The 26637-nt window shown below is 46.7% G+C and overlaps 1 protein-coding gene across 5 annotated transcripts in view; it reads right to left on the minus strand.

The window, feature by feature from the left end:
• Bcl9 (BCL9 transcription coactivator) overlaps positions 1-26637 on the minus strand; it is an 86912-nt gene that overhangs the window by 22229 nt on the left and 38046 nt on the right. For 3 of the 5 annotated variants that reach the window (XM_050124795.1, XM_050124794.1, XM_050124791.1), the window contains exon 1: positions 1129-1306. The exons of the other annotated variants lie outside the window; for them this stretch is intronic. The gene's annotated coding sequence lies outside the window, so the exon portion shown is untranslated. Of the gene's footprint in view, positions 1-1128; positions 1307-26637 lie in introns of those variants that run through there. 5 annotated transcript variants of the gene reach the window in all.

Below are 26637 nucleotides of genomic sequence, written 5' to 3' on the forward strand. Positions count from 1 at the left end.
ACACCCACTTCTCAACTATTTTACTTACTCTTGTTACCAGCTATAACTACTTCATCACTCTGTGTTCCCTACACAAGAGTCCAAATCTCTCTAGCCCAAACGAGCATTTAATTCCATAATCTATCAAATGCTAACAAATACTCAATCAAACTGCCTTTTTACATGGCGCTAGGTCATTTTCCCACTGAAGTCAATGCCAGAGGTTGACTTGTGTTTGCCTTAACTAGAGTCTAACTTTGTATCAATTGCATCCTGCTTTGGAGACCGTCTCCACATACAAATATTTTCGTTCATTTCTCTACCCTGTCTAATGACTTTATTAAGAACCCACCAGACTCCAATCTTAGCCTCAGAATCACTCTTAGCACTTAAAAAAAAAAAAATGCTCTTCCTTACCTCCCACAGACCAAGGCTTGGAGGACAGATTTCAAGACTTCTTTCTCAACCTCGGCAACCTTAACATAAGGTCCCCAGCAGGTCTATTACAGGCCTAGTCCTTCCCTCTGAAGTAACAACCAACTCCTCGGATATCTCCATTTCACCAAGCTCACCCAACACTTACCAGTGACATCTTAATAGTCTTTGCAACTTTCAAAGGCCAGCCAGCGTCTAGGGCTCCACTTTGAAAATCACTGGTGTGTTCTACGACCCCCACAATGACTCAGTGACCTAGACGTCGCCAACTCACCTGCTGGAACCCTTTACAACTCAGACATTCCTCTAGGCTTTCACCTCCCCCATCCCCTCAACAAGTCACTGGCCTGCGGAGTCCCCTTTCCCCCGATGCATCTCCGGGGTCTTACAGACCTCACCAAACTCAACCAGAAAACCCCTAATTTCGCGGTCCTTCTCCTCTCTATCGCCCCTCCATCCCAGGACCCCGAGACGGTCCTCTCCCCTCAGGTAAGCTCTCCAAGCACAGCTTTGGGACACAATCTCTAAAACCCCCGAGAGATGCCCCGGTCTCTCCCACAGCTCCCGAGGCTTTCCTGCCGCCCCCAACAGGTTCCTCCAGACTCAAGTCGCCAAGCCAGCGCCCCGACCCCCGGAGGCCCCCCGGCCACACGCGCACGCGGACCCGGCCCCCGCCGCGCCGGCCCGCCCCTCCCCCTCCCCGGGGCCACTTACCCCGGGCCGGAGCCGGGGAGGGGCGGGCGCGGGCGGGGGCTGCGGTCCCGGGCTGCTCTCAGCCCCGGGGGGCCGGGGCCGGGGCCAGCGGCAGCGGCGGCGCAGCGTCTCCCCCAGGCGGCGGCAGCAGCGGCGGCGGCGCCGTCCCACTCCCGCAGGCACACATAGGCTCCATTGTCCGCCGGCGCCTCCCCCTTTCCGGCTCCCCCTCCCGGACCCGCCCCTTCCCCCTCCCCTCGGCCCTCCCCCAGCCGCACCGCGCCACGAAAGGTACCGCGGGCCCCGCCTCGGACGCGAGCGGAGGCGCGCCCCTCCCCCGGCTCGCCCGGCGGGGAATGGGGCCCTGGCCCCGCCGCCGCCAGGTCCCGCCCCCTCCGGGGGAATGCCACCCGTCCCCCTGCCCGAACGCGCTCGATGGTACCAGCCCGCCGCGGCCTCCAGCCCCTCCCGCGCCTGGCCCGGGAGAAGCCGCCCTCATCCCGCCCACCCAGAGGCCCCGCCCCCGTCTCGGGGCTGCACGAGGGCCCGCCCTGCAGGCACCGCCTCCTGCTTTGCATGACCCCGCCCTCCCGCCCCCGCCCCAGCTAGTCACCGGGTCCCCCGCGGTGACGCCCACTGCCCGCTTTAAAGCCGCAGAACCCTCTTTCTCAACTAAAAGATCCTCCCGCAGGACCAGCGGGGCGGGTGGCGCGGCGGGGAGGTTCCCTTCCTTACCTCGCCCTCCTCCCAACGCTCACTCACCCGGACTCCCCACGGCCTCCGGCAGTACTGGGAGCCACCGACGGGGACTAGAAAAGGCGCGGAAGGGGGAAGGGCAGAGTGGAATTTGGCCATCTTTGACAGAAACTAATTGGGAGCTGCTGAAGGCACCGGTCTTCCCTCACTCTCTCGCCGCTCGGGTCCAGGCCTAGTCCCCAATCTTCATGCCACCTCCTCACACCTCTACGCAGCGATTCCGCCCTGGCTCTGCCAGCCCTCCCACCCGCCTCTTGGTGTCTGCTCTACCTTTGCCAGGGCCGGCTTTCTTCCCTCTGGAGAGCAGGCCCACTTGGCTGGCGCTCTCCTCCCGCTTTTCCAGAGCGGACTCTCAGGGGTCCTGCAGGCGCGGTGGCGACTGCAAGGTCTCCTTCACCTCGGGCCCCGCCCCGTTCTGCCTGGCCATCACTACCTAGGGTCCCCAGAGGGCACCTTCTGCCCTGGCTCCCAGGTCTTCCCCCCAACCCTTAATGTTTCGGAAGAGCGTTGTTGTAGAGAATTGAAGCCGGTTCGTTCAGCACTATTCCCAGTGAAGTGCGATGTTTGCTCTTTAGAGTGCACTTTTTTCACATCATGGTTTAAAGCTCAGATTACGGTTATTCCTATTTTGTGGGGCCGGTTTTACTACCGTGAGCAGCCGTCGTTACTGTCTGCCCTTCCCCACAAAACTCTACTTTGCAAAGTCAATCTTAAAGATGTTTCTGCAACTCTGTGCACTGGTCCAAAGCTTTTCTAACACAGTTGAATGAATTCAGTCTACCTGAGAGGGTACATAATCTCCCTGAAGGTGGATGCAGGCAACACAGCCAAAAGACCTACCCACATACTATCTAGTTTTCTCTTGCCCACAACAGCCTTTTCTGCCTCAGTTTTCCTGTTTATAACGTAGGGAACCTTTCTTGCGGTGCCCTTTTAAGGAATAGTGCTGTTGTAAAGGATGGTATAAGAGAACCCTAAAAGACAAAGTTTGTTCGCTGCTTTCCAAACGACTCAGAACTCACGACTGGCCAAGTGAGTTTCCATATAATTTCTCCCTGGCTTAGAATCTGAACAACTGTGGCAAGATAGTTTCTCTTTGTGTTCTGTTGAGACTGAGTTTATACATTTTAAAGAGTCGGGTAGATCTAAATAATATAAACCTGAGAGCAAACAAAGGAGTTTAAATGACAAATAAAATTGTTTTGGGGGATTGGTTAGGGGTGTTGTCAATTATTTGGCCTTAGAAATTAGATTCAAGGCCAGGCGGTGGTGGCGCACACCTTTAATTCCAGCACTTGGGAGGCAGAGGCAGGCGAATCTCAGTGAGTCGGAGGCCAGCCAGGTCTACAAAGCAGTTCCAGGACAGCCAAAATTGTTACAAGGAGAAACACTGTCTTGAAAAACGAGAGAGAGAGAGAGAGAGAGAGAGAGAGAGAGAGAGAGAGAGAGAGAGAGAGGATTGCTAATGTAAGTAAAAGGGTCTCAGATCATATAGAGTGTATCACTAAAAGGAAACCACTGCCAAAATACTTTTTTCCTAGTTAGGATTACTATTGTAATGAAACACATGACCAAAGCAACGTGGAGAGGAAAGTGTAGCACAGACAATAAAAACCCAAAGACAGGTATTGGGGTTCAACCTGAAAAACAGAAAAGCAAATCAGCCAAGCCACTGGAGAAGTCTTACCTCTACCAAGGCTGGGCAACCACAGACTAAGCAGACTAACCCTCTCACTCCTTCCATTTTATATTCCCTGTAGGGCTGGGATTAAAGATGTGACTCCCTAGTACTGGGATTAAGGTGAGGCACTACCACTTGGATTTGTTCCTGCATTGATCTTGTGTAGCCCAGGATAGCCTTGATTTCACAGGGATCCATCCACTTCTGTCTCCCAAATCCTGGGGATAAAGGTGGTATTACCACTGCCTGACCTCTAGTGGCTTAGCTTTGCCCTTCGATCTTTAGACAAGCTTTATTTATTAAAACATAAATTAAATATCACTATAGGAGAGGGTTTATTTGGCTCATGCTTTCACATCACTGTTCATCATTGAAGGAAGTCAAGACAGGAGCTCAAACATGGCAGGAACCTGAAGGCAAGAGCTGATGCAGAGGCCATGGAGGGGTACTGCTTACTGGCTTGTTCCTCTTTGTAATAGTGTGTCCTGTCCCTTTAAGAGACAAGCCCCGCCCACTCCCTCCCATGTCCACTGAGGCAGGCTAATCTTCCCAGTCTGAACCCTTTCCTTTTCCATCTCTCCCCCAAAGAGGCAGCTTTTGCCTCTCTCCCTTCCCCCACTTCTCCCCTCCCCCATTTCTCTCTTTATCTCTCTCTGTTCTTCCTCCTCCTCCCCTTCCCTTCCGTAACACACTAAATAAATACCCAACCTCACTTTGCATGGAGTGACTATCCATGTCTCTGTCTCTCACTGGCTGCATGGCTCCTGCAACATGGTCTCATGCCTGCTGCCTGCCACTGCCCAGGGACCTGTGGCATGGTCTCATGGCCTGCTGCCCACTGCCACCACTTGGGGACCTGCAGCGTCTGCTGCTGCACCCCTTATTTAAACCATAACATTGGTACCGTGACTTGGTTTCATTATGGTAAAATAAATGTAATGGTAAAAATAAAATGCTGCAGGTCCTTGAGTGGTGGCAGGCAGTGGGCAGCGGGTCCTGAGACCACAGTGGGCCACAAAGGCAGCAGGTCCCAGGTAGGCCAGTGGGTCCTAGGCAGGGAGCCACATGGTGGCTAAGAGACCTGGGGGTGCAGCCAGTCCCATGAGGAGCTGCAGCCATGGCAGGTGAGAGACAGAGACAAGGTAGGCACACCATGCAGAGAAATGTGGGTATTTATTTATTTAGTGGGTTATGAAAGGGAAGAGAAGAAGGGAGAAGAGCAGGGGGGGAGAGAGAGAAACAGAGAGGAAGGGAGAAGAGAGAGAGGCAAAACTGCCTCTTTAGGAGAGAGACGGAAAAGGAAAGGACTCAGACTGGAAGCAGAAGATTAGTCTGCCTCAGTGGACAGGGAGGGGTGGGGCTCATCTCTTAAAGGGACAGGACAGACCATTACACTTGAGGCTTGCTCAACCTGCTTTCTTCTAGAACCCAGAACCACCAGTGGCAGGAATGGCACCACCCACAATGGACTGAGCTCTCTCTCATTAATCCAGGTCTTATGGAGGCATTTTTCTCAATTGCAGATTTTCCTCCTTTAAGATAACTCTAGCTTGTGTCAGGCTGACCTAAAACTAGCCAACATAACTAGGGTATTCCAATTCAGGTCACCACTAGTCAGCAAGCTAAACAATAAACAATGACAACAATGTACTTATAAAAAAGAAAAAGAGCCTTAACTACTTTTTGCTACACAGTAAGCTTTCACACAGCCATGTGTTAAAGTTCAAAATTATTTACGGAATGGAAAGGAAAATGAAGATGAGGATCACGCACAACACTGGGGTACAGGCAATGGCATCAAGACCTTAAGCCTGATAGAAAGCAGCAAGTGTGAAGGTTAGCTTTGCAGTCATGTTAGTTTAGCTATATTGCACACAGGACAGACATGTGTTTTAAATACCATTTATTCTGCACAATAGTTTTTTTTTTTTTTGTTTTGTTTTGTTCTCTAGAGCATTTTCTCTCTGAGTTTTCCGACCTGCACACGTCTCCTCTCACTGGACAAAGACTTGCTTTTGGTGTAAAAGGACCTGACACACTGGATACGCATAAAGGCTAAGAGATAATGGAGAGATCCTTCTAAAATATCTTGTAAACAGAGGGCTTATGGTGCTTCTGCTACTCGAGAAACTCTGTGAAATCCTCCTTGCTCCAAATGGTAAGACTGATAATAATAAAGGCATTTCATAACCTGGATTTGACTTTTCTCACTGAATCTTGCTTCTCATAAGGACAGTAAACATGCAGTAGCCTCCAAGCTGGGACGATGCAAGTCTGACTTCCTATTTTTTCAACAGATTTGCAGTATTATATAAATTTGTCTCCTGGCTTTCTGAACACCTATTTTCTCTCTCTCTCTTCCTTCCTTCCCTCCCTTCCTTCCTTCCTTCCTTCCTTCCTTCCTTCCTTCCTTTCTTCCTTCCTTCCTTTCTCTTTCTTCCCTCATTCCTTCCTTCCTTTTTCTTTTGTTTTTGTTGTTCTTGTTGTTTGAGACAGGGTTTCTCTGTATAGCTCAAGCTGTCCTAGAACTCACTTTGTAGACCAGGCTGACTTCAGACTCAGAGATCCACCTGCCTCTGCCTCCTAAGTGCTGGAATTAAAGGCATGTGCCATCATTGCTCAGCCATGGACACCAATTTTCAAGTTGGAGGGACAAGTATTCTTGTTTCCTCCGTTCTCGATAAGCATGCCCAAATACTATGATTGAGAGAATCCATCTTGTTTCTCAAATGACAGGTGTTTTAATATTTTTGTATGAATGTGGGTGTTTCACCTGCATATATGTCTGTGTATTACATGAGTGCAGTACCCACAGAGACCAGAAGAGGGTGTCTGTCAGATTCCCTGGAACTGGAGATATAGAAGACCAGTGTAGCCACCATGTGAGTGCTAGGAATTGAACCTGGGCCCTCTGGGAGAGCAAGGCAGTGCTCTCATCTACTGAGCCGTCTCTGTAGCTGATAGTTTTTTTGTTTTGTTTTGTTGTTTTTTTGTTGTTGTTGTTGTTGTTTTGTTTGTTTGTTGTTTTCGAGACAGGGTTTCTCTGTGGCTTTGGAGCCTGTCCTGGAACTAGCTTTGTAGACCAGGCTGGTCTCGAACTCATAGAGATCTGCCTGCCTCTGCCTCCCGAGTGCTGGGATTAAAGGCGTGCGCCACCATCGCCCGGCTCTGTAGCTGACAGTTTTGATGTGAAAATTGAATGCTTTGCCAAGACTGCACCCACAGTGAGGGACTTGGATTTGAATCCAGGGCCCTAGAGCACTGTCCTAACTTCTAGGAACTGCTCATTCCCAACGTGTTTATGACTGACTGTAAGAGAGAACACCTTAAGGAGTCATGGATTAAAACGAAGAAAGCTTAAGCCCTTGGGCCAGCTGGTGTCAGGGCTACAGGAGTTCCCAGTAAACCCTTGCCATGGTCAAGGCCCTCAGCATGCCCATAGGTTCTTATTGTTAGAGCTCATTCCTTCCTAGTCTACTGTGCACTTCTCACTGTGCAGAACTGGTGAATTTCAAGGCTAAGGGAAGGCCACTGAGGGTCACACTGACCGAAAAATGCAGGGTTAGACTGGAATGGCATCTTGTCACTTGCCCAATGCTGTGGTGAGTTAGCCCAGGTACGGCTTCTTAAACTACCCTGAAGGAAAAACAGCTCTCCATGAAAGTCCGTGGAGGAATCTCAGAGCTTCATCCTTGCCTGAAAACGCAGGGCTAACTATCCTCTTCATGCAGTAGGTGTCTGTCTGTGTTCCTTCCCTCCGGCACCTTCGCCTGGAGCCACCAGCTCTTGGCATCCTGACTGCGAAGCTCTCATGGAGGTGACATGCAGAGGCTCCAAGAAAGTAACAGCCAGTTTTATTCCGTGTGTCAGCCTGTATGGTTGTATTTCATATCTCATCATGGTATCCCCTAAAATCCCAGCTGTGTGACATCCAACCAGCCGTGTTCCAGAGCTCTAAGTGGCGGTCATGATGCTGACAGTCTCCGCACCTTCTCCAATCTGACTGTAATCCACGTAGCCTAACAAGTGGCAACCCAGTGTGCTTCAACCGCTTCTCCCAAAGCGCTCCTCCCCAAAGCCCTTACGTATGTCTCCATACATAAAACACAAACAAATGACAACAAAAAACTGTGTGTATGGATATTTAGCCTGCATGTATAGCTATGCAGCATGTGTGCCTGATACCCACAGAGGCCAGAAGAGAGAGCTGGATCCCCTAGAAATGGAATTTAATATGATCTTACGCCACCATGTGGGTGCTGGGAATGGAACCCAAGTTCTCTGGAAGAGTAGCAGTGTTCTATACTGCTGTAACTGCTGCGCCATCCCTGCATTGCTGAGTGTTAAACCGATGCCTGCCAAGCAGGAGCTCAAACACTGAGTTAACCTAGGTTTTCATACCAGCTCCTCAAACCTCTTCTTAGAGTACCACTTCCTCTCCCTTGTCAATTTCCACTAATTTGTTATTCCACTTTTTTTTTTTTTAAAACTGCTTCCCTAAACAATTCTAGATGCTTCTGCCACCCTCATTTGATTACCTTCAAGACCAGACATTTTCTTAGGCATCTTGTCCCTCATCTGCACATGTTTAGTTTTTGCTCTTGGGCCCCTTCCATTTCACACAAACAATCTCTTTGCAGCTTCTCTGGAATTGTCCCCCAACCATTTCATGGTTTTTCATCACCACGGTTTGCATGCAGGTTGCTGCCCTTAGCCAGGCAGCCTCCCTTGGACCCTCGACCACCCATCCTTCCAGCAGTGAAAGTCCCTACTGCCTGTGTGCATCTGTGCTTTTTTCTGCATTTGGGCTGCCAGCCAGCACTAGCACAATCTTAAGCCAGAAAGTGGATCCCAAGCAAAATTCAGACAACGCAACACCAAGTGTGTCTAGTAACCCTTTTATATGTTCTCATCGCTGCCGGTGTTATTTCCCCAGAAAAGATTCCAATGTTGATCCGCACTGCTCCTACATTGCGAGGTCAGTCTTGTTTCCTCCCACCTTGGGAGAACCGTGCAAAGTTTTTAGTCTCTTATGTGACTTTTATCTCTTCCTACAGTAATATCTGTAAGTGATACCCGCTTCCCCTTTCTCTTCATCCAGAACCATTCAAAAGGTGAGTGGTTCCCTTGTTTGTAAATACTCCAGCCAGGTTACCAAAACACCCTCTGGATCCACCTAACCCAGTCACCAAGTCCACTGCCAATGATATTCCCACCTCTGCCACCCTCTGGATCCACCTAACCCGGTCACCAAGTCCACTGCCAATGATATTCCCACCTCTGCCACCCTCCCGATCCACCTAACCCAGCTGCCAAATAATCCCACCTCTGCCTTTTCCTCCAGTTTTTAGCTCCTAAGGGACTGCTTGCTGTTCTGGGTTTGTCTTCTTTGTTGACTTAGCTCGTCCCCCCACCCCGCATTGAGGCTGCTTCCTAAGGTCCTTCATTCTTTGTTTTCTTCCCTCTCCTGTTCTCTCAAGTTTGGCCATCCCCTCTTTGCATAGGACCAGCACACCCAGGGTCTAGTTCAGACCTTACTTGAATTTGATGCTGCGTTCTAGCTCATCCCCGTGAAGAGGTCAGAACTGAATTCACCATCTGTCCAAGCCAAATCACCCTCCTCAATTCCCTGGAGTTTCCCTTAGGCCCCGAACTTTGGGGATAGCCCTGACTCTGTCTCCTCTGCTCTGTATGTTCCTAGCCACCTGTGTTCATACATTCCTCCTCTAACCAATTTATTATTTCTTCTGTTTCCAAGTCAGGACTGTTGGACAGACAATCCTGGTTCCAGTCTTCCTAAAGATGTCTATGCAACTTTAGCTTATACAAGGTCTGCTCCTCTAGCCAACTCTCATTGCTGAGGTCACCTTGGTTCTTTGGTGCCCATCTACTCTAAGGTCTAATAATGGTATAACAGCAATAATAGTGACTTTAGACCTATGGGAACCTGAAGATTGAAGATTGAACACTGAACTATACTTTGTAGCCAAGAAACTTCAGGTAACAGCCCCCCTTTTTTCCTTTTCACGCATTTCAGTTCTTTCTATCGCTGATTAGAAAACACACCTAAATATGAAGCCTTAAATACCACCAACCTCTTACTGTACGTCCCTGGGCCCCACCCACAAACCTGAGAGCAGACTCTTATGCCTGTTTTGTTTTTGAATCATTTATCATTGCTATATTTATCAAGCATCTACTAAATGCAGAGCATATTGAGGCAAAAAAAAAAAAGATTTAGATGTGCAATCCTTTGTTTGAGCCTCATCAGACTTGGAGAATTCATTCATTAAAAAATTAAAATGTTGAGTAACTGCCCATTATGTGCCTCATGAAAACTGCTAAAGAATCAAAATAGAAGAGGAAATAGAAGGCATTTCTTCCCCCCCACCCCCGGTGTTGGAATCTGGGGGTCTACCTAGTTAGGAATACTGATAAGTAGACATTTATAATCAGTTATAATAATTGATATGGATAAATACCGGGTGGCGGATGCATGCGAAAGAGATATATCCAGGTAGACAGGAGAATTAATGCAAAAACAAAACCAAGCAGAGTCTTCTGAATGCGTAGGAGTCAGCGAAGCTGAGGACTCAGCAATGGGCAAGGGCTCGGCTGTACGACAATGTATATAAATAGCCACAAGGCAAGAAAGGAGGTGATAAATAAACGGCCGGAGCAGAGGCAAAGAAGCAAGATGGCAATCAGAAGAGAGCTGCTGTTCGAGTGGGGAGGGCTACGGGAACCTTGCTTCCTTGAGGTGGAGGCATCTGAGGCAAACTGAAGGTCAGGTAGGTTCAGACGGGCAGCTGAGCCAGCACCGCCCGCCCTCCATGCAGTGTCCTGCTCAGCAGAGGGATAGCACCTTGTCTGCTGTGATGATGTTGAGGTTTTCATCATAAAGCGCTCCTCTGCTTTCTCTGACGTGCATCTGGTGAGAGCTACCTCTGGGTGGAGGGGCTCTTGGTGAAGCTGCCTGAATTTGAATCCCAGCTCTGCCACCAGGAAGCTGTGAACTTAGGAAAAGAACTTGACTATGGCAGACCTTGTGGCATGGAGTAATGGTATCTCTCTTCCTCAAGCATTGTGGGAATAAGTGACCCTGAGTGGCTACATACAAACAGTGCCCGAGACAAAGTCTCTACCCCAGAGATGTTGGTTATTGTTAGGTTTGGTTCTATCCAGACGGTCCAGAGTGGGATGAGCTGGAGAGAGAGATTTTAGGGGTACTCAGAACCCCCCCCAACAATGTTCCCCTCATGCTTGTACCCAATTTCACTCACTGAGATCTCTTAGCACATTCCTTTCAATTCTGCCATTAGAAATTCATATTTTCGGATATAAGATCTCGCTTCCCCAAGCCTTTGGGGGAAATAAAATAAAAGGTTAACTCCACTTTATTCTGAGAAACTATCTGGCCATAGTCACATCCTCCATAGTTACAGACTGCAGCAAAGGAATATTATGGGTCATATGAACGAAAGGGCTAACTCTGAAACCTAGAGGTCATTCTTCAGAAACTGAAGCCAGGCAGATGCTCAGAGGGCTTTCCGAGGGGGGCAGCCCTTCTGGGATTGGAGGAAGGGGTTGGAATTGCAGAGAAACCCCAAGAAGTCAGAGGAAAACAAAAACAAGGGCTTTAGTGTCCAGAGAGGCAGGCTTTGTCTACTTAAGTAGCCCTGACCTTGATCTGGGGAGTCTTCATCACCCCCTTTCTCCACTCTGTGCTGCTTGAGAATACGTAATTTTGGTCAGAATCAGTCTCGAGTCATAGGAATTGAGGGCGCTATACAGGTGACCGAAGACCCTGGGTTACACTTTTTATTATTTTGCATGTTTGATCTTGTATAGTCGACCATTTGTGTTAAATTAAGCAGGAGTGAGGGAGAGTGAATAGAAGCTGAAGACATCTTACAGCTTGACTGAGGAAACAACAATAAAAAATGTTTAATAACAGTTAAGAGCTTAATTGAATTACAGGCAAGCGAAAAACCACAAGCTTCCAGAGGAAAAAAAAACAAAGCCTGAGTCAAGAGTCTGGGGAAAGGAATGACAATTTCCTGAGGGGCCAAAGGTTAAAGTGACCTTGTAAGAATGTGACTGGGTGGGTGCGGGAGGAAAGGATGGCCAGGAGGGACAGGCAAGGTGCCATGTCAGACACTAGAAAAGGGCACAGTAGCCGCGTAGCTGTGAATCAGGAAACAGGAATGACAAAGGACATCAGAAATGATCTGAGTGACAGCTGTCTTTTACAGAGCTGTCAGCACAGGCCAGCCACACGCCCAAACAGTTCATCTTATTTAATACTCAGAAAACCCCATGAGGTACGAACTGCTTTATGGGAGTAAGGGCCTTTCTTATTCAGAAAGGCAAGTGACTAAAACCTACAGCTAAGTGTGGAGCTGAGGTTAAAAGCAGTCGGTTTGAGGTGGAGCTGGCTCAGTCAACCCGGCAGCCTCTGTCTGGACATGTGGTAGGGTCATTGGTGAGTACAGTTGGGTAAATGTAAGGGGAACTGGGGCTGCAGAGGTGGCTTAGCAGCTAGGAGCACTTGCCGAAGAGGACCCAGGTTTGATTCTCAAGCATCCACCACTGGTGGCTCACAACCACCTGCAACTCTAGCTTCAGGAGATCTTATGTGTTCTTCTGGCCTCCAAGGGCACCTGCACACAAGGGCATACATCCTCAAAGACTTATACACATAAAAGAAAAGAAATTAAACCTCTTTTTAAAGATACAGTGAGAACTGATTAAAAGAAACAATCTAGAAAAAGCATATATAAAAGATACATTGCTGATTTGAAAAGAGAAGCCAAAAGGTTTAGTTGAATCAACACTGTGCCTCCTTACAGCATCCTTCCGACTGTGACTTTTAATTGTGTACCCACTTCACAGATGGACACACCAATCTGGAGAGGGTAAATAACTTGCTCCGGCCTCACAGCTGTTAAATAGCACAGAGATTCCGACTTAAATGTGAGGCTAGGGGCGATACCTGTGCTGTACCTGCCTCTCCCCTTGAGTATGGGAAACCCACCTAGCTCTCATGTGCACAGCATTCTTCAAAGCATTTCCACATTCTCAGCCACGTGTGATCCTTATGCAAACCACGTGACAGGGCCAGGAGAAGGCTGGCCCCTAAGAAGCGGTAATAACACAATCATTAACACTCGAAGCCAATGCTGATCTGAGTGCTCTCCCTGTACCTGGCATCATGCTAAGGGCTTTCTAAGCTAATTCTATTAGAGAACAACTCTATAACTCCGCTTCTATTATTAGCTCACTTTGCTCATGAGAAAAATGGGGGCTCGGGGAGGTTAATGAAGGAACAGGGCTTTGAGAAGCTACAGGACCAGCTCACGGTCACGTGATGACCAAGGCTGCTGCTGAGGATGCGCAGAGTTCCCTGGCTTAGCACCCGCACCTGCCCCTTTCATTGCATGTTGCTATTCTACCTATTAACCTGCAGCAGCATGGGGATATGGGAGGTTTGCAGAGCAAACAACTGGCAAAGAAAGCAGCTAAAATATACATCTAGGGTTAGATCCCTGGGTATGAGATGATGCAGACCCTGAGAGGGAGAGGAGGACATTGTGGAGCTGGCGGAGAGCAACACTGTAGCAGCTCTCCTCTGCGGTGCATTAGCAGGGGTGAAGTGGGGGGGGGCAGGACTAACATAAACTGTATTTCTAGCTTAGAAACCGGTAGAAAAGGGGCACTGTGGTCAGAAAAGGAAGGGCTGAAAAATCCCCCGATTTGCAGTGAGATGCCACCACATACCAACTAGGGATGGCTACAATGAAAAGTAGGCAATACCAAGTGTTGGTGAGGACAAACCCCAGCTTCCTCCCTCCCTCCCTCCCTCCCTCCCTCCCTTCCCCTTCTCTCTTCTGTATAGGAATGTAAAATAATGCAGCCACCTTTAAATATAATTTTCTTGTTTCTTAAAACATTAAACCTGGTTAGGCGGTGGTAGCACATATCTCTGAGTTCGAGGCCAGCCTGGTATACAGAGTGAGTTCCAGGACAGCCAGGGCTACACAGAGAAATCTTGTCTCAAAAAAGGAAAAAAAAAAGTTAGACCTGAGTTTTCCCTGTGTCCCAACAGTTCTACTTCTAGATTTCTACCTAGGAGAAGTAAAAACATATTCCCCAAAAATCTTGCCTGTGAGTCTTCACAGCAAGTCAAAAAGTAGAAACGACCTAGACGCTCAGTTGATAAGCATTTATGTATTTGGTTTACAGATGAGCATTTATTTGATTTATGTATGTACAAACAAAATGTGCATCTGCACACCGGGACATTGTTTATCAGAAAAGAAAAAAAAAATAACACTGACACACTGGAGTGTAAATGTATCTCGAAATTAATGTGCTAAATGAAAGTTGTGATGTTCAAAACCACAACCAAGCCAAACCAAAACAAACCTTGTGTGTTGTTTGAATTCACAGATAGTATGGGAGGGAATGAGGACTCATCACAATGGGAATTTGGGGAGGTGGTAGTGTAGGGATTAAACTCCGGGCCTTGTGTGCTAGGTGGGTGATCATCTTCCAAGCTACGTCTCCTACCTACAAACAGCCAGCCATCATATGAAGCAAATGCGCTAGAGCCACAGGATGACAGCGGACAGCACGAGGAAGTGGCCTAATTATGAAAGTGAAGAAATAAGAGGTAAAATTTAGAATTATGAGTGGAAGAAGAGCCCCCCCCTCCCCGCGCGCATCAGGGAGGTGACAGCGGAAGCTGGAGACCAGAGGGGCCAGCTGGATGAACTCCGCAGAGGAAAAGGCGTGCGAGAGACTAAGAAGACGCCATAGGCAACACCTCAGCATCTACCTTAAAGACAACGATCTAAGGCCCAGGGAGATGGCTCAGTAGCTAAGAGTACTTCCTGCCCGCGCAGGAGGACCAGAGTCCAGACTCCGGCACCCACAATGTTCTGGTTATACCGCTGCCTATCACCTCAGCTCTGCAGTGGGTGGAGACAGAAGATCTCTAGGGTGTGCTGTCTTCCAGCCTAGCTGAGAAAACACCAGCTCCGGGTTCAGTGAGCCCTGCCTCAAAGGAATACACAGCTGGTGAGTGACAGAGGAGGGTACACAATGCCCTCTTCTAGTCTCTGGACGTATTCATAGGCACATGCAATTGTACACGCATGTACACATATGCCCAACAGAGACATACAGTCACACACATGACAATAAATAAACAAACAGATAAATAAGTAAAATCTTTAACTAGAGTTTTAAGAAGTCAGTGTCAACATCTTGGTAACAATGTGCCCTGCTCCTATTAGACTTTACTTATATCCCTTAAGCCCTGGATGGCTTAAACTGTGGGCTATGGCCAGCTGTGGCACAACTGGAAAGTGGGGGGAGGGAGGGTATAACAGAAACATTGGCAATAATGAAAGGTTCCTAAATTCACAACAATCAAAAGTCATTCAAAATTCAAATGCACAGTGAGCCCAAGTTGAGCACACAGTATGGTCAACCTGCCCTGCCCAAATCACATGACACCAACAAAGGGGGCTTGAAATACCTAGCTCACAGTCCAGACTATCATATGTTACAAACCGCAGTGGTCTTTCTCGCACACAAAAAGATTTCTGATCTTGTAGGGACGTAATGGTTTACGGGAAGCAAAGACATCTCATATTTTCCTACTGTCGTTCTTCAGCGTGGAAATATCAAGTGAGTGTGACTATGAACAGTATTGTATCAGTGCTTTAGTTTAAGAAACTCCTAGTCATGCCCTTAATTTCACAAGTATTTATTAATACTTCATTAATAATCTGTTTTGTTTATAGGAGAGCTAGAACTGTATAAATTATCTGTGGCTTTTAGTTGGGAACATTTAGAAAAAGTCATGTATGTATTATAATGAATACAAAGACATGTGAATGTTCATACCTGTTTTCACTCTGGTTTGGAGTCTTTAATTAAAGTTATGTCCTCAAGATTTTAGTTTAAATAACTTTTTGTTATTGTTTTATGAGACAGGGTTTCTTATGTAGCCCTGGAACTCACTGTGGAGACCCGGGCTGGCCTTGAACTCAGAGATCCACCTGCCTCTGCCTCCCGAGCGCTGGGATTAAAGGCCTGCGCGGTCACTGCTTTTGACACAGCCAGCTACTACTACCACCACCCAGCTAATTTGAATCAAACTGTCAGACTTCAAAAAGTGGATTTTGCTGTTTTCTTGGAAAAATAAATTGCAAAAACAGTGGCTCTAGTTGATAGTCTTCTTTGGTAATCTGTCTGCTGGCAGCCTAGCATTAGTAACTAATCTAACGCGGTTTCTCCTCAACAACATAGGACTTGTTGGGTGCCTGGTAAAACTGGGAGGGAACCGTTGCCGGGTTTGTTTCCCCTGTGCATTGAGCTTAAACAAAAGCATATCACTCTCTAAAAATCCTTCTGCCTGAGTGGCTAGAGTTTCATAAAAGCCATTAAGTGAATTTTGGTTTGGGATTAGGACAGAATTTCCAAAATGGCCTTAAACATGCTCCGTCATCACCTACTGACTATTGAAGGGATGTGGCATTCTCAACATTGACAATTGTGAAATCATATCCACCAACACGGAAAAACACCGGAGAGGCTCTGCATCCTGCAGCATCAACTATTCAACCAGGATTTAATTCTTTATATATAAAAACCAACAAGCACATCTGTCTCATTAATATGCGAATTTGCTTTCATCTTTAATAAATGGTAAAGTTATATGCATATCAAAAAACTGCTCTAACATATTTTTATGATACATTTTTAGCAAATGATTATTTTATAGAGCCATACATCCAGGGTGGCATACAAATCTGTCAGATGAAAACAGGTCACAAATACAGAAGGTTCAAGAAGCCAAAAGCCTTCCTTCACTGAGAGCAGAGTTATGTGCCCAGCCCCTGCTCCGCCCCAAATCCTAGGCTAAATCTGCCTGTGGAAAGTCACCTCTAAGTGACTACATATACAGGGTAACTTGCAATGGACTGAAAACTTTTCTCTGTGTTTGGTGTCAAAAAGAGAACTATCCAAACACTTAGACCCGAACTAGTTATCACGCCAGCATTAGGGAATGTCCCCCAGCAGCGGGATGAGAGAGGTCACCTCAGTCTTCAGCTAAGATAACTATGGATGGAGCATCCTGGGATCAAGCTCTTTGCCCCAGGACTGAACTCTGAAACCAGAAGGAACACAAAGACTTTGATGTGAATTGTGCAATTCATTTCCTTCAGTCATGGACATGTAATGCAGCTGGGTCTGCAGCTCAGCGGCAGAGGGCTTGCTAAGCATGAGTGAGACTGCGGGTTGGATTCCTAGCACCCCCCCCACCCCCAACCCAGATGAATAACAAGAGGTCAAGGTAATATGAGCAGTCTAAGATTTTTTTTTTTTTTTGGTCAGTAAGATCACAGATAATCCAAATACCATAAATCATCATCACTATGACAATATTATAGTAGAAATTGGACCTGCCCAAAGACTTTATTAATGCCTAAATAAGAAGCATAAATATTATTATATTGCAAATTTTGTGTGTCTATTTAGACCATTGTATTTCGTTTTAACTAGCTTTTAATTGTATGTATTTAATTTTTTGTACTTAAAATAATTCTGTTCATAAGTTTTACAAGACTGGGTCCCATTGCACATAAGCCCTCAATGACCCTGGGGTAGAGGAACCTTTCCTGGTTCCCATCTTGAACCACTATCAGGAAGAAAAGAAAGAAAGAAAGAAAGAAAGAAAGAAAGAAAGAAAGAAAGAAAGAAAGAAAGAAAGAAAGAATGAAAAGCCTTTCCCAACGCCTGAGATCCCACCATTAGAGAACATTCCCTTTGGGTTTTTAAGATTCCCATTAAAATGCAAATGCCCCCGAAGGAGAAGAACTTCTCTGAGTGTTATTAGTTAACCCCTTAAATGGGGTTGTTTAGCAGCTAGCTGAGCGCAGCATCCTACAATTCAATTAAACAAACGTTTATTGACCTGCGGCCACCGGGAAGGATCCAGGCTTGGGGGATAGGGAGCCCATCGATCCTCCTCTGTTCCTCCCCTCAAGGATGTTTGCAGTCTAGCAGGGGAAATAAAATAGGTTCAAAAGAGACAGGGCAGAAAAACCCGCTTTCCCAGACTTGTAAAGAGCAAAGTCAGCTCTGCGGGAGAGATGGCTGAGGAGACAAGGCAAGGATTTCTGTGAGTGTGCTCTAGACGGGCTGAGTCTGGTGTCGGTGCTAGGCCTGTGCTAGACCCTCAGAATACAAGCCTTCCATATTCACTGCCCGGGGTTGAGGAGGAACAGGTGAAACACAAAGTTAGTTGCTGTTGTGGGTTTCTCTGTCGGGATAGAACAGCCCAGGGAAACCCACAGCCAGAGAGCTTCGGGGCCCAAGATAGAATCCGGCATGGTGATCAACGTGCCAAGAAGTAGGCTGAGTCCAGAAGGGCTCCTGAAGGCGTACTAAGGAGCCTATACCAAGGATGCTGGGGGTTCTCAGGTTAGTGGGGGAACCACACAAGAGATGAGACCAGTAGTAGGAAAGACCTAATACCAACGGGAGTGCTTTTTTATCCTTCCCTTTCCAGACAATCAGAAGGCTGTTAACAGGAGCAGAGGATAAATGTAACATGAGAAAAAACTTCAACAAGTGGGGACAGGGTTGGGAGAAAGACTTTCCTGGCTTGCTGAGATAGGCACCAACTGAACCAGAGCGTGGGGTCCCAAAGCGCACAGTGGGTGGTCCACCTGAAAGTTTGGTGACGTGAAGGTGTGTGCAAGCGCTGACGGGGGAAGGCAGCGTAGATCTGTTGAGCCAGACCCTCCGTGGCTTGCCTACTCTCTTGGTGTTCTTGCTGCTCCGTGCCAGGAAGAAGGTTGAAAAGAATGGCGGGCTGGAATGGAGGGGTGCACTTTTAACACAAGGGGGGGGGGCGAAATCAGAAGGATCCCGGCCATGGCAGGACTTAGGGCAGCGTGCCAATTTAGGATGCAGTGTGTGGAGACTCAGCTCAGGGCTACTCCAACGGCCCACGCAGGGTCATGGGGCCTGGCTTGTGGAAATGGCAGAGGAAGCGAAGGCTGAGGACAGATGTAACTGATATCCGGGTGGGAAGGAAAGCTGAGTCACAGGTAACGTCAGAGAGTGGAGGTGGGTGTTGGGAGTACCTGGGGCTTCTATGAGGAAAGCAGGGACTAAGATGCTTGGGGAGGAGGAGGATGTGTGTTAGGCAGGAAGCGTTCAGCACAGAGAACCCAGTGAGTCATAATTTCGATTCGGGGTGAGCATCCCGCTGTAGAGGGAAGCAGGATGGGATCCGGGTGGTACAAAAGACACCGGACACAGGCTGAACTTATTACCACTAAGTTAAGGGTCCCCTAACAAGAGGGCAAGCGGGAACTGTGACTCAGTCAAGTTCCCCTTTTCGCTTCAGGAGCTCCTGGTCTGTTTTCTTGTCGTAAAATCCAGGCAATGACAAAACCTATCACCCACTCATCGCTTGGGAGAGCTGCAGCGAGCAACCGACGTACATGCACAAATAAGTTTAAAGCTCTCCGCAAGAACGAAGTGTGCTAGAAATGCTAAGCAATGATAAATTCACCGCGATAGTAAACAAGGTGCTTTTTAAAGAGCAAGTGTAGTTAACCAGGTACTAACTTTGAGTTATATAGACTCTAACAACAGGTAATTAAATCTAAACTCCTGAGTTGAGTTCTCTCATTAGAAGGTCTCAGAGTGACCCTAATACCTTCATCAAACTGAGTACTAGAGTGTATAGCAATTAATTAACACAAACATTACTTTATTATCCCTTTCCTTTCTTCGTATCCTGCTCTGCCACCAATATCAGGAGACACCCAACAGGCAGTCCCCACCTCCAAACTGCACTCTTTGTCACGCCCCTGAGGCACAGCTCTTGGCAGAATGGTGCCATATAAAATATTCAGACCCTAGGTAGAATGTGTGCAGGCTACAAGGGGAGATGGCTGCCCAGACACTAACGCGGAGAAAGGAAAAAAATACAAACCCGAAAGGATCCACTATTAAAACGACAAAGACGACAAATCTAGTTTTAACGAAAGGAACACATCTCTAATCATAAGTTCCACGCATAGCAAAGTCCTTCTCATACCCCCCCCCCCACACACACACAAGCCCCGCTTCCCTGAAGAGCGGACCTGGTAAGTAATAACTCCCCTTCTCTGTGGTAAAATCCAATTTTCACACCTGGTAAATGAAATAACTCCACTGTGAACCAAGGGCAGGTTGGGGTGAGCCGCTAACAGAAGGTTAGGGGCTCGGCATCGTGTAACGGCTCTTCTGGGAGCCCCTTCCTGAGATTTGCTCTTTTTATGCTGGTTGATGCTGTTTGGCCAGAAAACCTCTAACCTGTGAGGTTACGAAGCATAAGCCTTTATCGCCTGGGGTGGTTATGAATGAGCTCCCAGGCTCCTGGTTCACGTATGGGAGGACCTGGCCCTTGTGCTGTCTTTGGGTTGGCAGGGACTGCTCCTGTTAGCTTGTGTACTTTTCGTAGATAAACTTGCACTACATTCCTGACTTGCTAACCAAGAGAAGGGATGCTGCTGCCAAAACTCACAGCCACAATGGACGAACCAGAATCAACATCCACACTACAGGCAACTCCACCCACATGGGAGGAACCGAAAAAACCCAAACACAAATCCAAAATTCTAGCCAGAGTCTCTGTCTTGTGTAGACCTAAGGAAGAAGAATAAAATGGATGTCACAAGGAATAAGCCGTGACTATGTACACACACACTTACACACTTACACACACACTTACACACTTGACAACCATTAGAATGTGGAGCAGAAACATATCACAGGACAATAGGGATTTAGCAGAGGTGACATATAAATGAAGAAAAATTATTACTCAACAAATAATACTGAAACAGTTGTTCTGTTCAGGAGTAAATTTAAAATCTCATCTCATACAACATGAAATTCCATAGCTGAAGACATGTGTGCGTAGAAATGGATTCATTAAGAATAACCCCAGCAGCAGAGACATTGAGGGCATCATTGAATAAATGGGACCTCCTGAGACTGAGAAGCTTCTGTAAAGCAAAGGACACTGTCACTAAGACAAAAAGGCAACCCACTGACTGGGAGAAGATCTTCACCAACCCCGCAACTGACAAAGGTCTGATCTCCAAAATGTATAAAGAACTCAAGAAACTAGACCGTAAAAGGCTAATCAACCCAATTATAAAATGGGGCACTGAGCTGAACAGAGAATTCTCAAAAGAAGAAATTCAAATGACCAAAAGTCACTTAAGATCATGCTCAACTTCCTTAGCGATCAGGGAAATGCAAATCAAGACAACTTTAAGATACATCTTACATTAGTCAGAATGGCTAAAATAAAAAACACCAATGATAGCCTTTGCTGGTGAGGTTGTGGAGAAAGGGGTACACTCGTCCATTGCTGGTGGGAATGCAAACTTGTGCAACCACTTTGGAAAGCAGTGTGGCGGTTTCTCAGGAAATTCGGGATCAACCTACCCCTGGACCCAGCAATACCACTCTTGGGATTATACCCAAGAGATGCCCTATCATACAACAAAAGTATATGCTCAACTATGTTCATAGCAGCATTGTTTGTAATAGCCAGAACCTGGAAACAACCTAGATGCCCTTCAATGGAAGAATGGATGAAGAAAGTATGGAATATATCCTCCTGGATATTAACCTTCATAAGCGATAAAAGGAGACAGAGACAGAGACCCACATTGGAGCACCGAACTGAAATCTCAAGGTCCAAATCAGGAGCACAAGGAGAGAGAGCACGAGCAAGGAACTCAGGACCGCGAGGGGGGCACCCACACACTGAGACAATGGGGATGTTCTATAGGGAACTCACCAAGGCCAGCTAGCCTGGGTCTGAAAAAGCCTGGGTTAAAACCGGTCTTGCTGAAATAGCGGAAAATGAGGACTACTGAGACCCCAAGAACAATGGCAATGGGTTTTTGATCCTACTGCACCTATTGGTTTTGTGGGAGCCTAGGCAGTTTGGATGCTCACCTTACTAGACCTGGATGGAGGTGGGTGGTCCTTGGACTTCCCACAGGGCAGGGAACCCTGATTGCTCTTTGGTCTGACAAGGGAGGGGGACTTGATTGGGGGAGGGGGAGGGAAAGGGGAGGCGGCGGTGGGGAAGAGACAGAAATCTTTAATAAATAAATAAATAAATAAATTGAACTGCAAAAAAAGAAATGGATCCATTAAAATAAAAGGAAGCGGATGTAAATATATATTTATATCAACTTGGTCACAGGGATAGATGGACATTCTTAGAATCAACTCAAAGAAAAAATAATTGGATTTTATTTCATATGAATGAAAAATTCTGTACGTGAAAATATCACAAAATTAAAAGGCAGACAAGCTGATGGGAACAAAGCATTTCCGATAAATGTGACTGAAAATTAATGAATATTTTAGTGTATAAAGAACTCTTAGACTGATGCGATGGCTCGGCGTGTAAAAGCACCTGCTGCCTCCTGAATTTCAGCTCTGAAACTCACATTTTAGAGGTTCCAAAAGTTGCCCTCTGACCTCCACACCATGGCACGTGTGCACCTTCATACATATGGGGATGCACACGTACACAGAAATAAATAAATACATGTAATTTTTAAGGTCTTAAGAAAAGAATTCCTAAAACAATGAAAAATACAAATAAAATGTAAATGACCTGAGTCTAATTTTAAGATTTTATACAGGATAATAATAGAAAAATACCACTTAAATTCATGAAAAAGCTCATAATAATAATCAAGAAAATAGACCCATGTTTTGTTTAACATGAGGGCTTGGCACTTGGTGAACAACACACTGTCTCGGCTAGTGCAAGCTGACCTCAAACACAGCGCACAGCTGAAAATGATGCTGAACACGCAGTCTCTACTTCTATCCCCCCAGCACACCAAGACTGGAGCTAAAGCCTCCACACTCAGTTTATCCAGTGGAGAGGGGTTGGGTCCAGGGCTTCACACTTTCAAGATCAGCACTGCACCTAATGTATGGATTATCAAATGGACATTTTCATGTGCCACACTGAAGACTGCACACTTGGGCACAATCAATAAACCGCTCTCTGTAAAAGGCTCATAGTAATTGTTTCAGGGCTTGCGGGTCACACAGTCTTTGTAGCAAAAACAACCAAAGATGGTATGTAAATAAAGCAATATGCCTGAGCTTCAAATACACTGCATTTGTGGACATTGCAACATGAATTTCACACCACTTTTATTTGTCTGAAATGTTATTTTCCTTTTGTACTTTGCTAAGCATGTATACAGCCAAATACATCCATAGCTCCTGAGCTATACTAACACAAACTGGGATAGATCTGGCCCCCAGGCCTTCTTCTGAGAGCCTCCCTCCCCGCTCTGGAGCCTGGCTAGCCCATTGCCACTTCTTAGCAAAGGGTGTCATGAACACCCCCCCCCCCCCCCCCCCCCCCCCCCCCCCCCTGTACCAAAGCAGTCACTAGAACCCTTACAGTTGCTGCTGTCTACAAGAGAGACTTTCAAAAGGCCACTCTCAGGCTTAGCAATAAAGTAATTGGGTACAAACATCATTTAAAACAAAAAGTTCAAGTTCATCTTTGAATTGCTGTAATAATTCTTTTTTTTCTGAGGATAATTTATAAGGCAAAAGGAAATAGGAAATGCAGTCAGAATTTTACAAAAAGGCATCTAGAGTCATTAAACCTCAGTACATTCAGATGATGAAATATTATATAGATATAAATCTTTATGGTATGCAAGAAATGAAAAAAAAAGACCTACCTGAAAAAAATCAGAAAAATAGGTTTATCTTTCTATGCCAGTTTGCAAATGTGTACGCACACACACACACTCAGATAGGGTCATTTTTCTTTCATTTCCTTTACAATTCAGGTTATTTGTATTTTTAGTCTTTCCAGGAGTTCTTTTTAAAAGCTCTTCTTAAATTCAATTTACTACTTATTCACTGTTCTGATTCTCTACTGTGAATGACTTTCACTTTTGTGATCTGGGAAATATACAAATTATTATATCTTAAAAAAAAACGATCTGGAGAAACATCCAGATTTGGAAGTTGGCATAGAAAAAAAAAAAAGCTTTTCAAATTCAACCTCGATGTACAATCCAGATAAAACTGCAATGAAAACCAGACCCAGGCAACTGAGAGCCACCAGGATCTAAAATTCATGCAAAATCACCACAGAAGTGGTGGTGGCGGGGGTGGGGTGGGGGTCTGATCAAAAGCAGCTGAGGCCTGGAATCTGCAACAGGCCCTCCAGTGAACCACACACCCAGAAAAAGCAACCTGAGACTGAAGGCTTCATGAGGATCCAGGGCCTGGGGCATAGGGAAGCTGGGGGACTTAGAAGCTTCTTTTTCCTACCCCTCCAATACCTGAACAATAGAACCCAAACAACCCCCCTTTCAGACTTCAGAGGAATGGGGTTCAACAGCCAACTCTTTTGTTGAGAGGCATGGCTTCTGCCTTCCAGGGGTTAATAGTACTTTTTGTACCTTTTCCTCAAGTCTGCGGGCAGCAGGGGGTGCGGAGGGCAGTTGGTGGAATGGGGGGTTCTCCTAAAGAATTTAGTATTTCACAGTCTTGTTCAGAAGGTGAACATGCAAGGAAAGCTTGGGTATCATTTTGGGAAGTTTGCTGTACCCCAGGCAACATGATGGTTGTGCATCTGCCACTTGGTTCAGTTCTAAAAGTCTCCCATAAAGAGGCCTAAGTGGTTGTCGTAGCAAGCAGACATAACATAACCACCTGCAGTTTAAAGGGGCTCAGTATTCAGCGCCCGGTCATCTTCCTAATTATCCACATTTGAAAGCAGAATTCAAGCAGAATTGCCACTGAAGCCTGAAGTTCTTCAAAAACTAGGTTTCAAAGTGGCAAGGTAGTTCGTGTATGCTGCTAACAAGTACACCCGGAATCACAAAGTTCAAGATCATAGGATGACTTACTGGCTTTCTTTCTTTTCCTTTCTGGCTTCAATTTTCCCACCTATAAAAAACAGGAGGAGTAAAAACACCTACTACTGAGGAATAACACAAGAAAAAAAAAAACCAAAACAACAAAAACCCCAAAGCACACAATAGACCCTCAATAAAAGGGCCAGAACTACAAATAACCTTTGCTAAGTCAAAACATTCACAAAGAGAGTTGACATGAAGGAGGGCAACTGTGAGGTCACGGGGAAGGGGACTTTCCTCTCCCTCCATTCACAGAGCCTTCCAAGGCTTCCCTTTTCTCTTTTAGGACAACAGGTGTGAACCTGGACGGACTTTATAGCGTGTTTACCCTTTAAAAGTCAAGTCTAAACTTCGCAAGACCACAGCCGGCTGTAGGTGGTGCCTGTGGAACTGGGCAAGGGTGAGCAGCTTTGGCTAAAGGCAGCCTGAATCTCAACAAGCCCCAGAGATGGCCAAAGGACAGACTGAAAAGTAGCAACGTCCTTCATTTCCTTTGCGGTTTAAACCTAAACCACAGCTCCTCCCCGGTCGGCCGGAGTGCTTGCTTTATACACATTGAGATGTGAATCGGGCTTTCTTCCCTCCACTGTCCCTGGCTTCCCCACCATACGGAGGCATGTCCTCAGCGTCTGCAGCACACGGCAGCGCTTTTGAGCAGTTCTCCCGGCTCATCTATTCTATGCACAGCTGCCTGCAGGAGCGTCTTCTTCAGAGTGATTTCAATACCCGAGCCGGGGGCACAGCGGCAAGAGGATGAATAAGCGGATTGTGCATCATTTAGTGAAAAGAGGAAGCACATTCTGCTCTGCAATGAATGAGAACATCGGGATTTCTAGGGAGAGACGAACGGAGAAAATGGGATGGATGTGCTGTGTTAGCTTCCTAAGAGAAAGGAGGATGAATGAAAGGAGAAATGAATTCAATGCTCGAGCCAAGGAGCGCAAAACCAGAAAACCCCGCAAAGTGACAAGGTAGCAAGCCTGTCTCCTGCCGGCTGCTGCTGTTCTCCAGTTAATATCTGCCAGACTTAGCGTTCTTGAGAGCGCTGTTGGGATAATGGGCCCCACTCAGCGTCACGTGAGTTCTCCATCTCAGGCAAGGGACAGGATTTCAACCATATCACACACAGCTCTCATTACTCGCAAGGCAACGATCTTACCGAGGAGAGCAGCACAAGCCGTAAACACAAGTACTTCGGAAGGCAAAGCTCTTAGGTGTGCGTGCCCCTGCGCGTGCGTCAGCCGGAGATGGCCTCAGCTGCCCGGCGTTTCCCAGACTGGATCTGAGAGGCCCTTTGGGATAGCAGCGACTGTAAGAGACCCATCCTCTGGTGCACCGTCCTCACTAGAGGGGTGAACAGCAGTCGGGGCTGAAGGATCTATAAAGCATCATCCACGTCAAGAGTGTTTCTCTTTCAATTGGCAGAGAAAGAAGTCTGCTTCTGAGAGGTTTATGACCTCTTCGGGAAAACAATATACCCTAAATCAGAATTTCCCCTCTAGCACGTCTAGGGATTTTGAACCAAATATCGGAATTTTCAAGTCTAGAGAGAACCTTAGGCATATCGGTCCGTCCCAGCCCAGTCCCTCCTTCCATCTTTTAGATTAAAACTTTAAAAATTAAAACCTAAAGGAGGTGAATGGCTATCCCCTCACTCACAGTAACTTAGCAGAGATGGAATCATATCCCCCAACTCCGTCTTGATATCCTTTCCTTTACTTCAGGAGTAATAAGTAGAACTAATAAAATAAGTACGCTCGCAGAGTGACACAAACCACGTGCGCAGAAACACGGCGGAATGTGAAGTCTCAAGCGAGTTCTTCCAGAAAAGTCAGTTCAGCTGAAAGCCCGAGAAAAAGGGCTGCGTGTGGACGGTCAGACACATCTCGAATCCAACAGCCATCTTTGGAATGCCTAATAGATGCAGAGCATCTGACAGGAGGGGAGGGAAGAGCCAGGAAGCCTCATCACGAGGCCCGGCTCTCAAGACAGCTGTGCCAAATTTATCAGCCCAGGGAGTAACTGAAGTCACCCGGCCATTAGCCAGCAAGAGGGGAAAACTGACCCTTGACAGGAGAG

The sequence above is a fragment of the Alexandromys fortis genome, unplaced genomic scaffold (assembly GCF_014885135.2).
Source record: "Alexandromys fortis isolate MF-2015 unplaced genomic scaffold, M_Fortis_MF-2015_v1.1 scaffold_235, whole genome shotgun sequence".
In the NCBI taxonomy this organism is placed as follows: domain Eukaryota; kingdom Metazoa; phylum Chordata; class Mammalia; order Rodentia; family Cricetidae; genus Alexandromys; species Alexandromys fortis.